The 18,754-nt window shown below is 31.4% G+C and overlaps 1 protein-coding gene and 1 pseudogene across 2 annotated transcripts in view; one reads left to right on the forward strand and one right to left on the reverse strand.

Annotated features, from left to right (window-relative positions):
* Nucleotides 1-18,754, reverse strand: part of GRID2 (glutamate ionotropic receptor delta type subunit 2) — a 1,185,302-nt gene that overhangs the window by 1,003,677 nt on the left and 162,871 nt on the right. The window lies entirely within an intron of this gene.
* The window catches only part of LOC109730129 (PEST proteolytic signal-containing nuclear protein pseudogene), a 45,669-nt pseudogene that overhangs the window by 895 nt on the left and 26,020 nt on the right, over nt 1-18,754 (forward strand).

Genomic DNA, 18,754 nt, shown 5'->3' on the forward strand with positions numbered 1-18,754 from the left:
ACCATTGTCTCAGGTTTTAAATTATAGCTAGCTTTTCTCAATTCTTTTTCTCTATTCTTTTCTAACTGAGAAATAGAAACCTTATCTCTTTTACTTAAAATGTGGTACTCATAACTACAAAGTCTTAACGATTCCTAGCAGCATCTTTCCAGCATAAGCTCTTCTCATTTCATGCCTGGACTACTGCAGCTATCTTCAGCCTCCAGTCCCACCAATGCAACATGTTTATAATTGTCTGATATTATTAATGATGGTGTTATTTATGTTTATACTAGTGTCTTATGATTTATAAATTTCTTTTTCATGCAGTATAAGTCCATTAATTCATCTCCAACATCCACACTAATGTCTGCACATTGTATGCACTTAATAAATATCTGTTGCATGAATGAATGCATAAGTGAATGATTAGATAAAAGTAATTTAATCCTCCCAGGTACTGACACATACAATTTATCTGTCACTGAGATAGGGCAGATATTATTAGTTGCATTTTATAGATGATGAATTTAGTTTTAGAGAAGTTAAATGGCAATGCTACAGGTTACAAAGGAATAGAATCTGGGATAGATTCCATGATGTATGACAACGTTTTACATATATTTCTATATAAAACTTCCTATACTACATTTCAGCTTGTTAAATAAAGTTTAATTATATTAGTGCTATGATACACAGGAATACAATTTCCAAGCTCTCTGCTATTTGTTTAATTGACATGGCTAATCACTTAGCTTGTCTGGGAATCATCACTCATAAGATAAAAAGGATACCACCCATTCTTCCCAGTTCACAGGGAAGGAAGATATCCCATATGAAAGTTTAAGATATAAAGCAGTATGCACCTTGTCTTGTGAGAGCTTATTCTCAGTGATGCCCATTTAACTCATATGATGAAAAAGAAGCAATTATCCAGGATCGAACTTTTTTTAATTGCTTACAGAAAGCTGACTGATATATTTCAATGAAGTTTTCAATTTCAAGATTAGTCTTTGTGCTATAACTGCATGACATTAAACTACAAGCATTCTTATACTTTTAAGTTAATCAAATGCATACTTTTCACATGAATATTGATTACCTTATCATAAAGAATGTAGTTCAAATATTAAGAGTTTTTAATGTGGATGGAATAGAAAGACCTAAAGCGGGTATATCTAAGAACACTGGGATTACTGAGTCTCTATATTTCCAATCTTTCTTGATTTTGGCACTTTGCAGTGTACTCAATTCTTCTTTTTATTTCATCATAGTTATGACAAATGAAAAGACTTTCATTAGGTTCTTCTCAGAGCTGTAAAGTGGCCTGAAAGTGTGAAGGTGCCCTCAATTAGAGAGGCTGAGAAAATAAGCATCCCAGAGCAAGCTCTTCACAACCTCACACAGAAAGCCCTGCTAAACAGGTCTGAATATTTTTAGAATAAACAATCATAAATAAATATGAGTTACATTTATACGCACAGGAAAGCCAGATTATACTCAGGCTTAAAAAAATAAAAAAGGTTGCTTCCAAATCTATTCAACTCTCTAATGAAGTGATTTTAACATTTAATAGTAGGTGTGTAATGAACACCTGTGGGATATGGAATTAAAAGAATGAGTTGACAGTTCTTAATGTAAGATCATAAACTAAATATGTGTTACAAAGTCTGCTTTTTGTATATGGGAATTATTCTCCACTTCACAGATGTTGGTTACATATTTCACAAATATTCCACAGACACAAAATATAATCTGTGTGTTCATATTTAGAGTCACCTAAACTTTTTCAAAAACTAAAAAGAGACTCCAAAAATATAAATCTTAATTATAATCATAAAGTACTAAAATGAAGCATTTTTATATGCCAACCACCTTTTTGCATGGTAAAAATCACACTTTCTCTGTATACTGTATGTATGTATATTAATGCCTTATCTGGAAACTCAGGTAAAATATAAAATGTTTGAACTCTCTCATTGCAAGAAACAGTGGTTTCATTAGGAAATCATCATTCTCAAAATGCTGCATTTTATTTAATGAGTCCTTTTAAATATTGTACAGGTTATCTATGAGACTGTCTTCTACCAAAAAAGCTAAAGAATTATGAAATAACATATATTGTTAGGAGAATAAAGAGTTATTAGATTTCATTAGCATTTCTTCTCAAGTTCATATAGTCATATAGGTTACATGAGGTATCAAATTTCATGTCAGATTATGGATATAACCACTATGATTTTAAGACATATCCTCAGGGTCATCCTTTTTTAAGCTACAAAAAATACATTTATTTATTTACTTATTTATTTAAGAAACAACTTACCTGTAACCTAAACTGTGAATTACTGCCCTTCAGAAATGCAAATCATACAAAGAATACTTGAAAAAGGCCTTAAATTTTAGACTTTCCTTTTTCCCCTCTTTTCTACCAAAGGCCTTAGGCTAAGATGTTTCTTAGATTTTCAAAATTCAAATACCTCTCAGTCCCTTTGTCATTTAGTGACATTAATTTGATTCTGTATCTGTTAAGAGTCACAGAGTTCACAGAATGTTCTGACTATAGGAATTGTCAGGTAGTTGGAATAGTGTATGTTGTGTGTGAATGTGGATTCATACAGTGAGTGAAGAAAGATAAAAACAGAATCAGTTCCCTCGTAGAGGAAAAGACTAAATTTGCATAGTCTCCCACTTTTGACACATAAATTTCTAATGGTTAAGTACAGGTGCCATTAGAAGGCAGAATGCAATGATTACAGGGAATTAAGTAGTGTGTACTATGGGTGCACATAGTAGGAGCACTTGGTTCAACTGGAGAGAAGAAAGATCTTCTTGTAGGTAGTTGCTGCACAGTTGAGAACTGAAAGATGACACTAGGGAAAAGTCAGTGGAGATGAGAAAAGCAAATAGACTCAAGAGGCACAAGGCACAGAACTTGAAGATGAGTTACGTTGGGGCCTCAGCGGGGCAGAAAGGATCTGAGGAGGTTGTCCAGTCTCCAGGTGTGACATCCAGATAGAGAGTGGAAAAGATGATAAATTAGAGGGTATGTTAGTAGAAGTCTAGTATGGAATTGGGTATTAGGGTCTGGAAATAAAAAAGATTGAATGTGAGCTCGAGGTGTCACTTGTAAAAAGCCTTCAGCAAATAAGTGGACATAAAATTCACAGGAATGTAAAAGACAACCCTGGATATGCATGAGGAGAAAAGGGGATCTATGTCAGAACCCAAAGAACACTAATATTGAAAGAATGGCAAGGCAGAAGTAGTCGGAAACAAGAAAGGAAGAGAAGCCAGAATGAAGAAGGAAATAAAGAAAATGTGGTATTGTGGGAACAAAGGAGAACATTTGAGAACAGAAAGTAGAAAACAATTTTTTCTTGCACATAATAGTTTATATAAAACCAAAAAGCACTTATATGAGGAGGGGTGTTTCATAAAGACAGATTAATGAGGATACAAGAATGTATGAAATGGAAGGACAAGAACGCAGTGCACACACCATTCTTTACTGAAGTTTAGTTGTGAAAGAGAGTAAAAAAGGGTTAAATCCTTTGTCATATGGGGAAGGTTTAAGTCTTACAGAGTATGAAGTATATATTTGATAAGAGTGCCCTTCCCTGTTCCCACGTGAAAATAAGGTTATATTTGAGTAAAGTTTTCTTATTCCTCTACTAAGTATGAAAAAAAAAAAAAAGTTGCTTTGGGTTGTCCAGGAATTGTAACAAGAGAAAAAACATCCACTGGCAGTAAAGAATCATTATGTGACACAATAAGCTACCACCGGAGTTTCTACACTTAAAGCTAGAAAAGATTTCTAGTTCTCTTTCCCAAGACTTAATACACATCACCAAGTATAAATAATTATTACTAAGGGGGTTAATTGTTATCACTCCTTTACCCAGTAGTTCAATCATTATTAATCTAAAAATTATTTAAACACCAATTCCCTCTTGACCAAAACACAAACACACAACTCCATATCATCTAGTTATGATACACCTGTCAGATATGAAGAAAACAGTTCTATTTAAATGTAGATATATTTACCAATATATTTCTGACCTCTTCAAAATTTTTCCCAATAAAATTAAATTGAACCCAAATATGATGATTATAAAGGATGAAACTTAATAATCATTGCCACAGCTAATTTATTCCAATTATCTAATTCAATTCAAATAACCAAATTACCAAACTTAGATTTGATACTTTAACCTTTTTTCTTTACTTTTTATCCTCAAATTCTCAAAACTTCCATATGATCATTGTGAGCTCTAAAATATCAGCAGCAATAAAATCACATCTTTCAGTGTATTAATACACATGATTGAAAAAGATATTTTGAACAAAATATGTCCTTAATAATTTCTATGAATTTTAAGTGTAAATTAAAATTGGCGGGACATTATTTTCATTAGAGCTAATCTATTCTGGATTACTTGATAAGAGTTGCAGATTTCTTTTCTTTTTTGGGAGGGAGTGGAGAACTAAAATTCCTTAGCTCTTCCCATCATCTATCACTAGTTCTTTCCTACAGTTTCAAAATGTGAGCTTCATGGATTACCAAATTGGATCAAATTCAGGGACAGAGATTGACTATCTTCTACATGGCAAGTTCATGCTGAGCCCAAGAGGACTAGAGATGTGAATATAAGATTTAGACCTAGTACTACATAAGGAGTGTACCTTCTTCAACATATTACATTTTTTTTTTTTTTTTTTTTTGAGACAGAGTCTCATTTTCTTGCCCAGGCTAGAGTGAGTGCCGTGGCGTCAGCCTGGCTCACAGCAACCTCAATCTCCGGGGCTCAGCGATCCTACTGCCTCAGCCTCCCGAGTAGCTGGGACTACAGGCATGCGCCACCATGCCCGGCTAATTTTTTGTATATATATTTTTAGTTGGTCAATTAATTTATTTCTATTTTTGGTAGAGACGGGGTCTCGCTCAGGCTGGTTTCGAACTCCTGACCTTGAGCGATCCGCCTGCCTCGGCCTCCCAAAGTGCTAGGATTACAGGCGTGAGCCACCGCGCCCAGCCAACATATTACATTTTCTACTTCTAAATATTTCTTAGTGACCAGGTTAAATTTCAGAGTATTTTGTTATTTTAAATTGTCCTTCTGTCCTCTGTACCATTCTGGATTTATCCATTTTGTCTTTTGCTTGTTTGTTTGTTTAGTTTACTCTTTTTGTCTAGAATTCAAAAGAATTCAGGTTTTTAAGTTCTCATTCCATATATATATTTTTTTACTATTTGTTTTCTTTATTTCTTCTATCTCACAACAGTGGACTAAGCCTATTGGAATCAACCTTTTAAAATTCATTTTCTTCAAGTATATTTTGCCAATATTCTCATCTCATTTTTTAGAATCTTGGATTATTTCACTATGCAGTTACATCCAGTAAGATTTTCATTCATTTTTAAATCCTCAGTTAATTCCTCCCTACTTGCAGAAAGGATCAAATCATGTGTGAGAACAAAAAGAACCGCAAGCTGTGGTTGCATGAGGTATATTGGCATATAATGAAAGCAATGAACTAGGCAAAAAAAGGAAATAAGTTCCTTTTCAGAGTCTTTAACTATTACTCCAAATTACAATAAGAGTTAAGTGTTGTACTTTCCATTTTTGATAACAGAAAATTTTAAATATGTCAGAATATTTTGCTTTGTCACTTTATAAGTATATAAACTGAAAATGTCACAGTCATTTACTTTCCACCTAAGCTTCCCTTTGTTTGTTTGTTAGAGAATTATAATTCTAAAACATTTTTAAATTTCACTAAGCTGCAATTGTTGCTCTAATTGTTTTAAAATGCCTTAAACAACTGATATTTAAAGAGAAAATATATTGAAAAGCCTATTGAGTATATATTTTCAGTATAGTTCCTAAACTGAACCTGTAAATATTTAACCCTATGACTATTATAATTCTGTGCCTGAATGTATATGTTCAGTAAGGTAGACTGATTTTATTATTCTTAATAAATATTACATATATTTAAATAATAGTCTGTATATTATTTTCTCCATTTTACATATGAGAAACTGAGGCACAGAGCTCATTAACAAACATAGTTACCAAAATGAGATAGGGTATGATAGAAACCAAATGTGGAGATACCAGAAAAGATGGTTGAAGTACAGAAATCCTCTTGTTTCTGGAATAGCAATTCTCAAAGGATACTAGAGGAAGACTTAGAAGATCTGGGTTCTAGTTCTGTCTTGTCTGCTTAGCTCCCAGCCTCTCTGAACCTAATAGCTGAGAGACTCAGGGACAATCCTGACCTTAGGAAGGAGGGATTTAAGGATTCTAGACCAACTACTTGATGTTTAGCTCTAAGCATTTTATGGTAAAGGCTTTCACATTGTGCTCCAGTCTTGAAAATTGGTTGTTTTTACTTAACCTGTTCTCAAGGTCAAGTCTCAACTGAACATATTGATAATTACTACTGACTATTTTCCCATGTATGCAATATATACCATAATAGTAAGGGCGAGGAATCCAAAAGCCAATATTTTCAGACTCATACTCATATCCACTGGTAGCTTAAATTCCACTTTACTTTAGGAAATGCTCGAATGGTCACCTCAATTTATTAATGTGTGTTTAAATTTTGTATAATCCATACACTACATACATATAATTATGAAAAGCCCAAGTACACACGCACACATTTATTGACATGATTCTAAACATGAGAAGATCTTACTTTTACTTACCCAAAATAAGGTCATATGGTGAAAAAATACTTTTTATGGAAAAACATGGTGATGCTGGTATTTAAAACTCTCTTTTTATGGGCTATTCCCTTTCTCTCCATAATATAAAGATCTATCTGAACATACAGCATGATGGGGGAAAAGTTAGATAATGAAAAGTCATCTAAAAGATCACATTCATGATCGGACAATATTCTTCCTTTCCTTTTGCATGTTGATTTCTCTTGGCTGTGTTTAAAAAATGTCAGCTACAATAATGATCATTTATATAAATTTATGGATCAATGACAACGCATCTTCTGCAATGAGTGATCTCTAAAGATCCAATCAGATCAACAAGGTTGAACAGCTTTTTATTAGCTATGCCAGATGAAGAAGAAGAATTGGCCCCTTCCATGAAGAGACAGATTATGATGGGGAAACTAGGTCTTTGCATATCTTAAACAAACAACAATAAAAAGTAAGTCATGTAAAAGAGAAGTATTTAAAAAATTTGCCAAATGAAAGAATGTGTTTTGATATGCTCCTAGAATGAAATGATATTGAGGAAAATTAAATTTGGGAACAGTGTTAGTAATATTTCCTATTTGGAGATTCATATTTTATGTTAGCATATAACCAAGGTTCTAAAAAGTCCTTGAAGGAAAACTTTGGAGGAGGAAGAATTTGAGCTGGCTTTGGTACATATGAAAGTGCAATTGCATAAATAGATGAAATGAGTGTCACAGCCAAGTGAATCAAAGGCCCACTTTTCATGTTACATAAAAGAACAACAACAACAAAAAAAACCCATCATATTGAGAATAGTATGTTGACTATATTCTAAAGATTTTCAAACTTACAGAGAGAGTAGAAAGCAGATTATAATGTCAAACCTTTTAAATTCTGGAACTTTATCTCACCTGCCTCCCATTAGCAACTTCAAACATGCTGAAGCAAGTATAGAAAAATATTCAGGCAACATTTTCTTATAGCACATATGAAAATCTAGAAGCAAGCTTTACCAAAAAATTAAACTGAAGTTTCAGAATTTAACCTCAATTCACTGGACCTATATTTCAAAACATTATGCTAATTTCTTTCTACTCTTAGATGTGACCTTGAACACAAGAATGCCGGTATAAGAAGAATTACTTTGCTGAGGACAGCAATGCTATGATATTCAAAGGCAGCTATCCATGGGGACCTAGAATACAAAGTCATATTTTTCTTTATTGTGCAGAGCTAAAGTTCCAGCAATAGTCCTCATTTCCTCTGTCTTATGCATCTACAACACATTTTTTTCACTTGCTTTAGCTGACATATCAGCTTGAAAAACAAGCTTCATTCTTTTTCAGTTTTACCACACTGGTAAAGGTTGAAGCCAAAAGTCAGTTTAATATGCAACAGTCGTATTAGCCCAAGTAAGTGACTTGTGTCTAGCTGGTAGCACAAACCAGCCCTTTCAAACCAAAGCAAATGGCTTCCCAAATGCATTGAAGTATAAAATGTAGGATATATTTCTGTCATGTCATAAAAGTAATAAAAGTCCAAATGTAGCAGCATCATTTCTGGGCTCTGCACCTGATAAACAAATCCTATGTCATTGAACATAAGAATACGGCATGAGTAAAATGAATTCATATTGCTTAAATCCAGTTGATTTTTTACCAAGATTTCTGTCAGATATAAAAATAGAAGGATTACATGTGCATTTTTACAAATAGTATATATATTTTTTTTTACAGATTAAGCTAATACATAAAGTGTTTATTGACTAAAGTGCAAAGAAAATGGATAAATTAACATAAACTAGAATATCAGTGAGTTCTGCAACCTTAGTCAGGTTGTTTTTCCTCTTCAGGTCATACTCTCTCCTTTGTAAAATGAAGAAGTTGAACTGCATCAGCGCTCCTTTAATATGTTAAAATGCAGTTCACAGATAATATAATCACCTATACTTTTGCCTTCAAAAAAATCAATATAATGCATTGACTATAATTTAATGGAGAATGGAACATGATAAAATGATGTATATTTGAATATATAAATGCTCTGGCACAATCATATAGAAGATATAAATTCATCAGGTGTTTACACCTAAACAAAATCAAACTGAATGACACAGCAGCAAACGAACACAAGTATTATGTAACTCAAACAGCATGAATGTTTTTTCCCTCAGTAAAAAGATTTTTTTAAATGATGATTAAGCAAAGTTCAATCAGTTTACATTGGCAGTTACATTCTTGGAAAAGTCCTTATATTTCAAAACTATGCAAAATTACATTTCCTTTTATGGCAAATAGAGATGGGTCTAAGCTCAGATAATTACAGAAACAGGACAATACTTTGTTGTGAAAAACTCTCCTAAGAATTGCAGATATTAAGTATTCCTGAATTCTGCACACTAAGTATGAGAAGAAACCAGCATGCCATATTTCTGCTTTCTCTCTAAAGAAAAAAATCCTGATTTGCAGTGTTTGTCAATTTCCCTGACACTCCCTCCATGGCCTATATCAAGCTACCAAAATGATGTTAACTGCACACAGGAGTTGAACTTAGCCCTATGATAAGTGGTTCTTACACCATTGGTAAAACCCCTTAAACACTGCATTAAGCATTAAATAAATATTACAAATTGCCCTTTAAGAACAACTGAACAAAATGACCTGCTGTGTTCTACTACCATCCTTACATGTTTTGACTAAATAATGGGTACACATGGTCATTTAGTGGTATAAAGGTCACTGGAAACTAAGAAGGGGGAGGGTAAACGGGATGAGGGATAAAAACACTAGATGCTCTAACTTCAGCATTATACAATTCATCGATGTAACAAGAACATTTGTACCCCTTAATATTTTGGAATAAAAATTATTTTTTAAAAGATTCTATTATTGTCTTTACTTTTGACACTATTTGTCATTTTTCCTATTGTCTTTTCTGGACAAATATGAAATGCTATCCTGCACTAAGAATATTACAAAATGATTTACTTTTTGGTCCTAATTCACTGAATAAAAACATCCCCTTCCTAGGTAATCCATTCATTAATTCATTCAGCATTTACTGAACATGCTGGGTTCTGCTCTTGGTTTTAGAAAAACCAAATTAATCATCCTCATGGATTTCATAAGACAATATAAATATAAAATGCTCCTTGAAAAAACTAAAGTATTTGATGGAGTGGATAAAACAGATGACATGCTGATTGAAAAGTTAAACTTTCTTAAGGCTAACAGGCATATTCTAAGAATAAATAAAATATTTACAAGTTAATTCTTAAAGTATATGAATTTTTGCTATAGAACTTTTATAGAACTTAGCATTATCTATATTACATTTGTTATTTATATTAAGGAATGTCATCTGCTATAGTAAAGATTAACTTCTTATTCTCTGGACTCTTCTTCCAGCTGTTGCTACATTATTAGCAATGTGACCTTAGGCAATTTCCTGACCTGCAAAATGGAGATTATAATGCTCTTTTGTGCTGGATTTTGAGAGGATTAGAAATAACATAGCAATGTGCTTGGCGTGCAGGAACAGTGTTAGCATTATTATACTACATTATAGTTCCCTTTCTCCCCCCTGGACTCTTCAGTGTTTAAGGAAGATTCATCTCTCCTTTATTTATAATGTCTGATACAAATACCTTGCACATTTTTATCTTCAATGTTCATATTTACAGAATAGATGAATTACAAAAATGATGAGCCTATCACAGCACTGTTTATTTATTTAAAATTGACAGATACACATGCATATAATAACAAAGTTGATAACACCAAAGAAAAATGTAAAAAGGTTAAAAATTCAATACATACATAAGAATGATTATTACAAGAGCATAGTCAACTGGAATCTACACATACTATAAATAATTATTGCATTCTGATTGATTTATTAATAATTTAATATTTTTCAACACCTTTTTGAAGAAGGCTGGCAAAGTTGTCCTTTTTGAGCACATCCAAGAAAGGTTTAGGCACAATGGATTCATATTAAGGCTATCTATACCAAGGCAATGGGAGAATAAGGAATATACTTAAAACTGCTATAACTTAAGTCACTCTACTATTATTATGCCATGCTGATTTTTATAAAAAGGTAATGAGTATATGTATTTGAGGACGACATTTTCACATATTCTTGACCTAAGGACCCAGGTCATCACATTGCTATGTGGCCTTTCTTGAACTTGATTGCAAAAAAAAAGTATTACAAGGTTAAGATGGAAAAGAATACAAACACACTTCTCTTAACATGACCATATTCTAAGAATCCTAATTTAGAGGGAAAAGATACAAAAAGTCTTTCTCTCTCTTTCTATTTTTCTCCTATTTTACAAATCAGAAGATTTTGTTGTGTTGATGTTGGTTGTTCCAGGTAAATGTGCAACAAATATATGAGATTCTTTAACAATAGATTGTTATGATTGTTTTTGTCAGAAATATCTGTCTGGAACATTGCCTAATCCAACCCTGTACACTGATGCAAATATAGCTTCATCACTTAATTATTGTGTTCATTTTTCTTCACTCTTTATTAAAAAACAGTGTTTGTTTTTAGATCTTTCTTATCAATCATATTAATTTAGAGTTTTAAAACATAAAACATTTTAGCATATCAATGATGTATCCCCATGTATTATTCCTCATTTTGATAAATAGTACTGGCTTAAATATAAATATGGATTGCTGTGAATGTATGGGAAAAATTGGATGGATTAGATATTATCAATTATCTCACTGAAAAATTTAGATAAGAGCAAAATGGTTTTCCTCACATTTCCTGAAGCATCAAATATAAAGATTATAGTTTCCATTTGATTTTATTTTTTATCATATTACAGCTAAAATTTTCTTTTGATTTCTTTGACTGTAAAAGTATTTATACTATAAAAGTAGTACTTTATACTATACTATATACCTTATATTATAAAAGTATTTCTTAAAAGGTCAAAACTGTGATTTCTCTAGAATATTCCAGAACATTTCATAGATCATTATTTTACAATACTGATCATAACTAATAAGATTCATATGCATTTCCTGTGCTAACTATAGCACTAAATTGCTGTGAGCCTAATTCTTCAAATCATAGTCTAAATACCTTCTTATTCCTTTTAAAATACACATCTTGAAGTTTGATATAAACTTTTTAAACCAAAAATACTGCTTCTCCAGAGAGTAAAAGGACATTTGCAGGAATACTCAGATTGTCTAGTCTCCTTCTGAATAACTCTGTGGGACTCTTTTTATTTCACTGTAAAATAAGAAGTTTTATTTGCTGTTAAAATTCAACCCATTGTTACACTTTTTGTTTTAAATATTAGTTTATGTATGGTTAATTTCATGTAAAAGTGAAAATGAGATAAAACTATTACTTTTATGGAATAGTCCATTGTTCCTTTATTTTAATAATAATAAAATGTAAGACTTTCTGTCTGAGTCAGAAAAAATATGTAAAATTGACAAAATCTTCTCTTGGCAAGACATGAATATCTCTCTTTGTACTAAACTGTGTTCTAGTGTATGAAAAGCACTGTATTCTTACTTACAATTTTAATACAGAATCAGAGATTTTTCTATTCTTCAAACTAAAATTTTTTAAAAAGTCACTTAAAAACTAGGAAATCCCATTGAACAAAAATTTAGCTAGCCATTGATGGAAATGCAGTGGGGATTCCAATTAAACTGATTTTTCTTTTTTTTATATAGCAACACATTGATTTACCAAATATGTATTTAAAATGTGATGGCTAATTTTAAGAATTTACAGGCAATTTTTTATAAAAAACTGCTTTTCTAATGCATCCATCTAAATTTCAAACTGTTATCTAGAAACATTATAGTCAATAATAAAACAGAGAAACCAAGAGATACTTTTATCTCTAGGCAAATTGGGCAAGCAAGGTGAATTGAAGAATAGATACAATGAACAGTTTTTGTTTCTTCCTCAGTTGTTATTTCTCACAAAATACTTTGTATTTTTAAAATTCCAAGGTTTTGTCTCTTGTTCTGTAGTCAAAATTTGCCTCAACTCAAGGCTCTTGTGAAGCTGGATATGGAAGTGAAAAAGAGAACACAACAGAAACTAAATAATAGAAAACAATTACAATGATTTAACATTTACCAGAAACTATTTGATATTTGAGAGACATTATCCTAATTATTCTTACAATTACCCTAAGAGGTAAGACTGTGATTCTCATTTAACAGATAAAAAAAAATAGACAGACTACCTTACTCAAAGTTATACTGCTAGGGACTGATTTTGGACCAGGACTGTGTTCTCAAAGCACAATTCCCCAAAGCAAAATTTACAGGTTGCAATTTTATTGGCACAGACAGAGGACACTATAAAATGTACAATCAAATAAAAAGAAAAAAAATTAAAGTGAATAAATTAGGTTTAAGATGACAATATGATTTACCAAAATCTTTATCAAGTTCAATTTTCTCCCACTAACTCCCTCCTCTAAATTTCAAACACTTTAAAAAATATGGCTTTAAATAAATCTCTCTGATAAAATAAATAAATAAAATAAAATAAAGCTCTATGATTGTTTCAAGAATGAGAAAGCGGTCTTATATGACATGAGTTAATTCTATTTCTAAATAAAATAGTAAGAAAATCTCATTATCTTATATTTAATGCCAGTGACAAAATTATTACAGTCAGACAAAAATGAACCACTTTCTAAACTACAACTAAATTTTTTCAATTTTTTTACTGCTATTATTTCTTACTGCTTAATGTGTAAGTAGCTAGGATGCTAGTTTACATATTTAAATATATACTAAATTATTTCATTTTTCTTTTCATCTTATAATCTTGAAATATAATTCAATGATTGATTAGAAATGGCCATTGTAAAATTATTCAATTAAACTATGATATCCTTGGAAGTGGTTTCATCTAGTCAATGTTTGAATATCTTCTTTGATAGATAATTTACTACTTCCCCAAACAGACCCTCTCTGGACACTAATAATTATTTGCAATATGTCTTTCTGTAGTACTGTAGTTGATGATACTATTATTTTCACTATTTCAATACATGCTACACTTAAAGTTTTGCCTTAGAGGGTACTTCTTGTAGATGTATCATTATTGTTTATGAAGTACCTAGCTTTCAAGATTTTACAATGAAATAAAAAGAGTTAAACAGAACTGTTCAGAAGGAAACTAGACAATCTGAATATTCCTGCAAATAGCCTTCTACTATTTTGAAAGAAGCAGTATTTTTCTTTTAAAAAGTTTATATCCCCTTTGGGGTAGATGCCTAATAATGCTATTGCTGGATAGAATGGTATTTCTATTTTTAGCTCTTTGAGGTATCTCCAAATTCTTTTCCACAATGGTTGCACTAATTTGCAGTCCCACCAGCAGTGTAAGGAGTGTTTCTATCTCTCCACATCCTCAAGGAGTGTTCCTATCTCTCCACATCCTCTCCAGCATTTGTTGTTTTGGAACTTTTTGATAGAAGCCAATCTCACTGAGCTTAGGTGATATCTCATTGTGGTTTTGATTTGCATTTCTCTAATGATTAGAGATGTTGAAGCATTTTTAATATGTTTGCTGGCCATTATTTTGTTTTCTTTGGAAAAGTTTCTGTTCATTTCCATTGCCCATTTCTTGATGGGCTTGTTTGATTTTTTTCTTGTTAATTCTTTTGAGTTCTAGATAGATTCTTATTATCAGACCTTTATCAGAAGTGTAGAAAGCAAATATTTTTATATTATCCTGGATTGAGCTTGAGCCCATTATCTGACGTGATGTGACACACGATCTGAAGAATGGGCTCCACATGTACTCATCATCAAATTGGTACTGACTGATTAACACTACAGTGCTCAAATGGTGGTGGTGTTCACCAGGGATTCAGGGGTTGTGGGGGTAGACCCACATCTAAGGCATGCAGTGAACATTGTGGAGGGGAGGGGCATACCTCTAACCCTTGCTAGGGAGAGACAATGATGTAAAATGTAACTGAAATGCTTGTACTCTCATATTTCCCTGAAGTAAAAAAAAATTAAAAGTTTATATCAAAGTTCAAAATGTATATTTCAAAAGGAATAGGAAAGTATTTAAACTATGATTTGAAGGATTAGACTTACATTAATTTAGTGTTATAGTTAGCACAGGAAATGCACATGAATTTTATTAGATGTGATATTCTAAATTAAATAATGAGATACAGAAAGATGTGATGGCATTAAAAGCAGCTAATATTAAAGTATCCAGAAAAACGGGCTAATTATGATTCTTAATCAACTTTTATGCCATTATAGGTGACTCATTCATATTTTTGTGTTCTGATTATATCATACTAAATTACAATGCATGGCAGATATTTTTAGAAAAAATAAATCATTTTCTTAATTATTCTTAATTCTTAATTCTATAAGTTTTGGAGCAGATTCTGACCACAATTACTATATGGATACTCACTGAAATGTGGCTGAATTATTTAAAAAGAACATCAGATACCACAGAAATTATTAAATTGGTAGCAATGACAATCATTCAGTTCTTAATAATTGATAAGGCTCTTTATATGTGATATTACCAATCAGAACTTTATTTTTATATCTGTCATGTAAATAATCAAATAAGGAAGCTAAAATCATGAATGCAATTATAAAACACCAGCCAGAAAGTAATCAAAATGTAAATGAACATTTGATATCAATTATCTAAGAAACATTAAATCAATATTGTCAGAAAAGGATTATACCTACCTTGAAAAAGGATTTTAATATGAATAAATACTATATTTACTTGTTTGCTACTTTTCAGTCACCATTAATACATAGAAAAAAAGCACCATTTTATAGTTATATATGCACAGATAAAATATATTACAATATGTTAATGTAAGAAAATTAAGTACTCATAAGCTTCAAGTCTAAAAGAGAATTGAGTAAACACTATAGGGGACCCCAATAGCACAGACAGTTGTGTTACTATTTATCTTAAGAAAAAAAGCCCTTTTTTATCTTTGTATTGATAAAAGATAGCTCCTTGCTTTAGAATGCATTTCTCAGTTGATATAGCTCACATTGCTTAAAGTTCCTTTCAAAACTTTTCTCCTTATGGATACTTTTAATGAACACACCGACCATACTCTGACTTACATTATTTCAATATCTTACATCCATTAATTTATTTATTTAATGCATAATGTTGTGAACCTTCCATGTTTCAAGGACCCATTCTAATACTAGGGATGCAGTAATAATGTGATATCTGTGAACTCACAGAGCATGCACTAACAGCTATTCATCTATAGAACACTTACTATGTCAGGGGCATGGTCTACATTACTTGAACTTCAAAACAACTTTGTTAAACAAATTCACTAGCTACAATTTTCTGTGTGGAGCTCCAAGTCATGCTTTCTTATGAGAAGCAATAATTAAATGTATTACCTATGTTTTTCTTCTTCCAAGCAACTAATAAGAACACTGAGTACATTGTTCATTCATGTACATTGCTGAATTACAATATCATCTATGAGATGAAAAAGAATCATCCCATTACACTCAATTTGGAATCTGCATTTGTCAGAAGGCAATGAAATTTGGGACACCTAAAGTTTATAAATATTGAAATCTTGGAAAGAGTTTAGAAGAATGAAAATAATTGTTAGGATTATTAAATGTGACAAGCTTGGGTTCAAATTATAATCTTTATCTCAAGAGTTCTTTTGAAGGATAATGAGAATCAACACAAAAGGTGCTGAACACAAAATTAGCACTTAATAAGTGCTCACAGGCAGTCATTATTATTAAATATTAGAAAAAATGTATATTAAGCAACAAACTAATAAACCAATAAGAGACAGAAATAGTAAAATGATTTAATTATAGTTACATACAAGAATCATGGTGACTGTTGCTGACAAAAGAACCAGAGGAAATAGACAACCTATAATCTGAAGGAGTTAGCTTAGACAGAATGCAGAATTTTCTAACAGAGATGGAGAGAAGGTTGTTAAGCCACATAGTCAAGTGCTAAGATAAGGCATGAAATATCATTTTTATCTACTTATTAGTGCTAATTTTGGGGCAGTCTTGCTCAAATTTAAAACACACTATACACACACACACACACACACACACACACACACACACACACACACCCCAAGTTCTTTGGAAAGTGTGTTGTTTGCCAAGTTGTACATATCCCAGGAAGGTCTTTGAAAAGGCTAATGGACTGTTTGCAAACACAAACCATGATCACTGCTCACTAGACAAGTATTATTTAGAGTTGCTTCCAGAACAAGCCAATTAAAATGTAATTACTCATATAATATAGCATATCTGTTCTGGGCAGATTGTAACAGGAAGAATTATGAGGAAGTATATTTGCATAAAAAAACGTTGAAATCTAAATAATTCATTCTTTTACTCATTACAAAAATACTAAAGGTGCCTTTTAAAAACAAAACAAAACTATGCTTTAAATACAAGCATAGTCAAGGATTGGTGATTATAAATCCACTTTACCACCATAATTAAAGGGACACATTCAATGTAGCTTTCTTGCAACATAATGCTGTGTCTACCACAGTACTTCACTATTTTTGATGCAGACTGAAAAATCTGTTATTCCCTTTTTGAAATAAATACTCATTAATTTAGGTAGTAAATAAGTTTATCTGATAAATAACAGTAGGATAAAAATTACTTAAACTCTCTACAATAACTTGAAATAAAATTCCATGTTCATAACCAAAGTATATCCCCCACTTCCAAAAATATAATGAATGCACAATGATAAATTTAATTGTCAAGATAAAAATCATAAAATATTTAAAAATAGAACATTACATTATTTAGTAAAATTGTGTACTACAGAGTATAAAGAAAAGGAGTATAAATTCATGCTTGATTGAGCCTATTGGATATGAAGCTGAAGTAAGCTTATTTATAGAAGGAAGACTGTGCATGTCTCTTTTTCACTGAGTATTCACAAATCTACTTTTCTTTTGGAAACTTGTATCCTGAATGTGTTATGTTATATAAGGCATTGGCTGATAGATACATAGTAACTACTCATCTAGAGTATTCATATGGAAACAAATAGAAAAGAAACAATTTTTTCAGGTCTAATTTTGAAAATGGCATCTTAACAGCTGCTTATTATACTCAGTCATTATAGGGACATTTACTAGCCATACATTTCTCTCAGACAATTTGAATTTGGGGAAAAAATACTGGTGAGCAAAAGGCATATGAAAGGGAAAAAAATGAGCAGAAAATCATTTTTGTTAAAGAAAAGAAAAAAATGGCAAAGATTTTAAACATACTTCCATATTCACATATGTATTAATATTTATATATACGTAGAGGTTTGGAGAACTAACTTTAAAAAGTAAGCAAAAACACTACAATTCTTATTAAAGAGTACTGTAAAAATCAATTTTTCTACTTTATCTTAATTCCTTCAGTAGTTCTTCTGTAAGTCGGAGTAAAAATATGAGAGTTATTATCAGTGTTTATAGGATATTAATTTTAATTTTACTGGATAGCTCTAGTACTCTGGAATGCATATTTAGATTTCTAGGGCAGTCATTTACCACTTGCGTAAATAATAATGGAGTTTCATTGATACACTTGAAGCCAAATGTTCTTTTTTTAGTTTGTATCTTGGTCATTTTCATGTGACTGTAATTGCTCTACTTCTGGCCTTATAACTCTTTGTTCCATCTAAATCCATCAGCTGTTTTGAGTGCTACCTTAGTATATAATTCATAATTACAGTCAGAATGAGTTTTTGATATATGTTTCCAAATTTAAAACTAGGGAATTTATTCCCTGGAATGTCCACAATTATGAAATATGTAATAATGATTGTTACATATAATATTTTACAACTAGAAATGTTTATCAAAAAGTCAAAATATTTTAGAATGATTGATAACCCTTGGATTCTAACATCGCTTGAATAATTTTCTGTTTAACTATTTAAATATAAAATTCATCTTTTATAATACATTATAGAAATGCACTTTAGTAGTATAAGCATCTGAGTATACCAGGATTATCACAGATG

The sequence above is a fragment of the Microcebus murinus genome, chromosome 29 (genome assembly GCF_040939455.1).
Source record: "Microcebus murinus isolate Inina chromosome 29, M.murinus_Inina_mat1.0, whole genome shotgun sequence".
Classification (NCBI taxonomy): domain Eukaryota; kingdom Metazoa; phylum Chordata; class Mammalia; order Primates; family Cheirogaleidae; genus Microcebus; species Microcebus murinus.